This window comes from Oncorhynchus kisutch, unplaced genomic scaffold (genome assembly GCF_002021735.2).
Source record: "Oncorhynchus kisutch isolate 150728-3 unplaced genomic scaffold, Okis_V2 scaffold857, whole genome shotgun sequence".
NCBI classification, from domain to species: domain Eukaryota; kingdom Metazoa; phylum Chordata; class Actinopteri; order Salmoniformes; family Salmonidae; genus Oncorhynchus; species Oncorhynchus kisutch.
In genome coordinates this window covers 87,872-95,000 of record NW_022262802.1, presented here as the reverse complement: position 1 = coordinate 95,000, position 7,129 = coordinate 87,872, and positions in this window count along the sequence as shown.

Below are 7,129 nucleotides of genomic sequence, written 5' to 3'. Positions count from 1 at the left end.
ATGCAGCAGGCTACTCTCCCCGGGGGGCCACATGCAGCAGCTACTCTCCCCGGGGGGCCACATGCAGCAGCTACTCTCCCGGGGGGCCACATGCAGCAGCTTACTCTCCCCGGGGGGGGCCACATGCAGCAGCTACTCTCCCCGGGGGGGCCACATGCAGCAGCTACTCTCCCCGGGGGGGCCACATGCAGCAGCTACTCTCCCCGGGGGGCCACATGCAGCAGCTACTCTCCCCGGGGGGCCACATGCAGCAGCTACTCTCCCCGGGGGCCACATGCAGCAGCTACTCTCCCCCGGGGGGCCACATGCAGCAGCTACTCTCCCCGGGGGGCCACATGCAGCAGCTACTCTCCCCGGGGGCCACATGCAGAGCAGCTACTCTCCCCGGGGGGCCACATGCAGCAGCTACTCTCCCCGGGGGCCACATGCAGCCAGCCCTACTCTCCCCGGGGGGGGCCACATGCAGCAGCTACTCTCCCCGGGGGGCCACATGCAGCAGCTACTCTCCCCGGGGGCCACATGCAGCAGCTACTCTCCCCGGGGGGGCACATGCAGCAGCTACTCCCCCCCCGGGGGGCCACATGCAGCAGCTACTCTCCCCGGGGGGGCCACATGCAGCAAGCTACTCTCCCGGGGGGCCACATGCAGCAGCTACTCTCCCCGGGGGCCACATGCAGCAGCTACTCTCCCCGGGGGGGCCACATAAAATATAGAAATAAATAATAAAATAAAAATATAGAAATACATGCAGTAAAAACCAGTTCTAGAAAAGATTAAATTATATATAAATTAAAATTACATTTCATTTTAACTACAAAATACAACTAAAATAAGTTATACACTGAGTGTACAAATCATTAGGAACACCTGCTCTCTCCATCACACAGACTGACCAGGTGAATCATTAGGAACACCTGCTCTCTCCATCACACAGACTGACCAGGTGAATCATTAGGAACACCTGCTCTCTCCATCACACAGACTGACCAGGTGAATCATTAGGAACACCTGCTCTCTCCATCACACAGACTGACCAGGTGAATCATTAGGAACACCTGCTCTTTCCATGACACAGACTGACGAGGTTAATCATTAGGAACACCTGCTCTCTCCATCACACAGACTGACCAGGTGAATCATTAGGAACACCTGCTCTCTCCATGACACAGACTGACCAGGTGAATCATTAGGAACACCTGCTCTCTCCATGACACAGACTGACCAGGTGAATCATTAGGAACACCTGCTCTCTCCAGGACACAGACTGACCAGGTGAATCATTAGGAACACCTGCTCTCTCCATCACACAGACTGACCAGGTGAATCATTAGGAACACCTGCTCTTTCCATGACACAGACTGACCAGGTTAATCATTAGGAACACCTGCTCTCTCCATCACACAGACTGACCAGGTGAATCATTAGGAACACCTGCTCTCTCCATGACACAGACTGACCAGGTGAATCATTAGGAACACCTGCTCTCTCCAGGACACAGACTGACCAGGTGAATCATTAGGAACACCTGCTCTATCCATGACACAGACTGACCAGGTGAATCATTAGGAACACCTGCTCTCTCCATCACACAGACTGACCAGGTGAATCATTAGGAACACCTGCTCTCTCCATCACACAGACTGACCAGGTGAATCATTAGGAACACCTGCTCTCTCCTTGACAGACGAATCATTAGGAACACCTGCTCTCTCCATCACACAGACTGACCAGGTTAATCATTAGGAACACCTGCTCTCTCCATGACACAGACTGACCAGGTGAATCATTAGGAACACCTGCTTTCTCCATCACACAGACTGACCAGGTGAATCATTAGGAACACCTGCTCTCTCCATGACACAGACTGACCAGGTGAATCATTAGGAACACCTGCTCTCTCCATGACACAGACTGACCAGGTGAATCATTAGGAACACCTGCTCTTTCCATGACACAGACTGACTAGGTGAATCATTAGGAACACCTGCTCTCTCCATGACACAGACTGACCAGGTGAATCATTAGGAACACCTGCTCTCTCCTTGACAGACTGACCAGGTGAATCATTAGGAACACCTGCTCTCTCCATGACACAGACTGACCAGATGAATCATTAGGAACACCTGCTCTCTCCTTGACAGACTGACCAGGTGAATCATTAGGAACACCTGCTCTCTCCATGACACAGACTGACCAGGTGAATCCAGGTGAAAGATATGATCCCTTATTGATGTCACTTGTTAAATCCACTTCAATCAGTGTAGAGATGAAGCCTTGAGATAAATGAGACATGGATTGTGTGTGTCATTCAGAGGGTGAATGGGCAGACAACAGATTGAAGTGCCTTTGTACAGGGGTATAATCGTAGGTGCCAGGCGCACTGGTTTGAGTGTGTCAAGAACTGCAACGCTGCTGGGTTTTTACACTCAACAATTTCCTCTGTATCAAGAACGGTCCACCACCCAAAAGGACATCCAGCCAACTTTGACACAACTGTGGGAAGCATTGGGGTCAACATGGACCAGCATCCCTGTGGAACGCTTTCAACACCTTGTAGAGTCAACATGGACCAGCATCCCTGTGGAAGGCTTTCAACACCTTGTAGAGTCAACATGGACCAGCATCCCTGTGGAAGGCTTTCCACACCTTGTAGAGTCAACATGGACCAGCATCCCTGTGGAAGGCTTTCAACACCTTGTAGAGTCAACATGGGCCAGCATCCCTGTGGAAGGCTTTACACACCTTGTAGAGTCAACATGGACCAGCATCCCTGGGGAAGGCTTTGCACACCTTGTAGAGTCAACATGGACCAGCATCCCTGGGGAACGCTTTCAACACCTTGTAGAGTCCATGTCCTGATGAATTGAGGCTGTTCTGAGGACAAACCAGGGTTACCACACTGTACATATCTGATGTTAAAGAAGCTTCCATTGAAGATGCCCTGAGAGACAGTTCGCTGTACATTGACGATGCCCTGAGAGGCAGCTCGCTGTACATTGACGATGCCCTGAGAGACAGCTCGCTGTACATTGAAGATGCCCTGAGAGACAGCTGGCTGTACATTGAAGATGCCCTGAGAGACAGCTGGCTGTACATTGAAGATGCCCTGAGAGACAGCTGGCTGTACATTGAAGATGCCCTGAGAGACAGCTGGCTGTACATTGAAGATGCCCTGAGAGACAGCTCACTGTACATTGAAGATGCCCTGAGAGACAGCTCACTGTACATTGAAGATGCCCTGAGAGACAGCTCGCTGTACATTGAAGATGCCCTGAGGGACAGCTCGCTGTACATTGAAGATGCCCTGAGAGACAGCTCACTGTACATTGAAGATGCCCTGAGAGACAGCTCGCTGTACATTGAAGATGCCCTGAGAGACAGTTCGCTGTACATTGAAGATGCCCTGAGAGACAGCTCGCTGTACATTGACGATGCCCTGAGAGACAGCTCGCTGTACATTGACGATGCCCTGAGAGACAGCTCGCTGTACATTGAAGATGCCCTGAGAGACAGCTCGCTGTACATTGAAGATGCCCTGAGATACATTGAAGATGCCCTGAGAGACAGCTCACTGTACATTGAAGATGCCCTGAGAGACAGCTCGCTGTACATTGAAGATGCCCTGAGAGACAGTTCGCTGTACATTGAAGATGCCCTGAGAGACAGCTCACTGTACATTGAAGATGCCCTGAGAGACAGCTCGCTGTACATTGAAGATGCCCTGAGAGACAGTTCGCTGTACATTGACAATGCCCTGAGAGACAGCTGCTGTACATATCTGATGTTTCAAGAAGCTTCCATTGAACAACAGTCTCTGGGTTCTATTGGCGGAAGTAGCTCTCCGACCACGTGATGTAAAACCCATACCAATTTATGATCACATCAATGGGTTGTTGATGCACACATCAACAACCCATGATCAATAACATGGAAAGAGCTGCGCTGAAATCCCAACAACAGCTCCAACTCCCATCCTATTATCCAATTCATCTGAGCCAGTTCAGTACATGTTTATTTTAACCAATCAGCAGTCATCTGAGCCAGTTCAGTTTAGACCGTCCCCTCGCCATACCCGGGCGCGAACCAGGGACCCTCTGCACACATCAACAACAGTCACCCACCGAAGCGTCGTTACCCATCGCTCCACAGAAGCCGCGGCCCTTGCAGAGCAAAGGGGGAACCACTACTTCAAGGTCTTAGAGCAGGTGACGTCACCGATTGAAACGCTATTTAGCGCGAACACCGCTAACTAAGCTAGCCGTTTCACATCCGTTACATCTATATGCTGAAAGTCAGTAGTTAACTTGTTCTCTGCAAAATATATATATATATATTAAAAAAAATAGCATTGTATTTGGTCAAACCACAATTCCCTCCATCAGTTTAGTCAGAGCAGGCAGCGAACTGATTGTTTGGCTTTTAGAGCCAGCAAGAGTGCGTTTTGCTATCTTTAGGTAGTGAAATGACTTTAGTTTCCACCCACGCATGTGGGGACACAGTCCTTTCTGGCTTTAGGGGCGACCATACAGTCTCCTAGCATTCTCTATAGTTTACCCATCTAGGTTGTCTATATCTAGTGGTAATACAGTCTGCTACCATTCTCTATAGTTTACCCATCTAGGTTGTCTATATCTAGTGGTAATACAGTCTGCTATCATTCTCTATAGTTTACCATCTAGGTTGTCTATATCTAGTGGTAATACAGTCTGCTAGTATTCTCAATAGGTACCCATCTAGGTTGTCTATATTTAGTGGTAATGCGGTCTGCTACCAGTCTCTATAGTTGACCATCTAGGTTGTATATATCTAGTGGTAATGTGGTCTGCTACCATTCTCTATAGTTTTACCCATCTAGGTTGTCTATATCTAGTGGTAATACAGTCTGCTACCATTCTCTATAGGTACCCATCTAGGTTGTCTATATCTAGTGGTAATACAGTCTGCTAGCATTCTCTATAGTTTACCCATCTAGGTTGTCTATATCTGGTGTTAATACAGTCTGCTAGTATTCTCAATAGTTACCCATCTAGGTTGTCTATATCTAGTGGTAATACTGTCTGCTACCATTCTCTATAGTTTACCCATCTAGGTTGTCTATATCTAGTGTATTTTCCTTATTGACGGTTCACTGTTCAATGTTGTCATAAATCTTCTGTTTGTCACTGAAGTGTATGCAAATAGATTATAGAATGAGAGCGAGAGATGGCAGAGAGCATTTTTTAAATTGTTAATTTGTGATTGCCAAAGCAAGTGAAAAACGATTGTCCCCCCCCCCCCATGCCAATAAAGCCCCCTTTTGAATTGAGAGCGCAGAGATTCAACTACATTTTGTGCCACCAGGTGACGTCGTTGAACACTTAAAAAAATAAAATAAAAAAGTTAAGTCACTTTTCGTCGCGATTCGTGTTTGATAAAAGTTAAATTCATGATTTTTTTTGTAACTTCCTCTTCTTCAGAGGTCCGACTCTCAGTTCCATCTTGATTTTGAAAGTAGCCTTTTCCCGAACTACTTAGTAGCCGAGTCTAATTCCACAGTTTCAATCTCTGTGTTTTTTTTTTACTGGTGTGTATAACCCAAATGTATAAGTCAGTGATTTACAGAAAAACAGTCAGTCAGTTACTCATCAAACCCGTCTTCAGAGAAGGTGGCATGTTGCAACCCATTATGTTTTTATCTCTACTTTGCACATTCTTCCATTGCAAATCTACCATTCCAGTGTTTTACTTGCTATATTGTATTTACTTCGCCATCATGGCCTTTTTATCTTTACCTCCCTTATCTCACCTCATTTGCTCACATCATATATAGACTTGTTTATACTGTATTATTGACTGTTATGTCTGTTTTACTCCATGTGTAACTCTGTGTTGTTGTATCTGTCGAACTGCTTTGCTTTATCTTGGTCAGGGTCGCAATTGTAAATGAGAACTTGTTCTGAACTAGCCTACCTGGTTAAATAAAGGTCAAATAAATAAATAAATAATAAATTAATTAATTAAATAAATAGAAATGTAGCTACTCGTTTGGATCAACAGTACGTCCCATCCATGGGATTTAGTGTCTTCTAGTTCTCGTTTCCTTCCGGAAGTTGATCAATCCGCTTCCCCTCATAAAGAAAATGGACAAAGTTAATCAAAAACTTTTCTTACAATCTGAACTCGTTCATATCTTGAAATAAGTATTTTATTTGTGTGTGTGTGTTTTTGACCGTTCTTATCATAGACAAAGTGTCGTCCCCCGGTGTCCAGACGTTAGTGTTGTATTTGACAGCTTGAGACGGACGGAGGGTGAAACCGGAGGGTCAGAAACAGCGGTTCATTACCGGGAGGGAAGCTTCGACCGGAGGCATCACGTCCACTTTGTTCCGTTCAGAACCAACCGAGGGAGAAAAACACCGTCTCCCTGTAACTTAACTAGTGGTTAGATAGTTGTTTAACTAGTTGTTTAGCTAGTTACTGTAGCTCAATCTCCCGGTAAAGGTTTTACGGCGGATGGGATGAAAGCACGACTACAAAGATTCAATTTATTCAATGTCAAGACGGAGACCAAAGCTGTAAGTTAAATCTTTCTTAAAAACATTTTATCTCGTGTTTTCCTGCTCTTCTCGTTGGCTTTATAACCAGTCAGCTAGTTAGTTATCAGTAGTTAGATCACCCTACTTAACCAGTCAGCTAGTTAGTTATCAGTAGTTAGATCACCCTACTTAACCAGTCAGCTAGTTAGTTATCAGTAGTTAGATCACCCTACTTAACCAGTCAGCTAGTTAGTTATCAGTAGTTAGATCACCCTACTTAACCAGTCAGCTAGTTAGTTATCAGTAGTTAGATCACCCTACTTAACCAGTCTGCTAGTTAGTTATCAGTAGTTAGATCACCCTACTTAACCAGTCAGCTAGTTAGTTATCAGTAGTTAGATCACCCTACTTAACCAGTCAGCTAGTTAGTTATCAGTAGTTAGATCACCCTACTTAACCAGTCAGCTAGTTAGTTATCAGTAGTTAGATCACCCTACTTAACCAGTCTGCTAGTTAGTTATCAGTAGTTAGATCACCCTACTTAACCAGTCAGCTAGTTAGTTATCAGTAGTTAGATCACCCTACTTAACCAGTCTGCTAGTTAGTTATCAGTA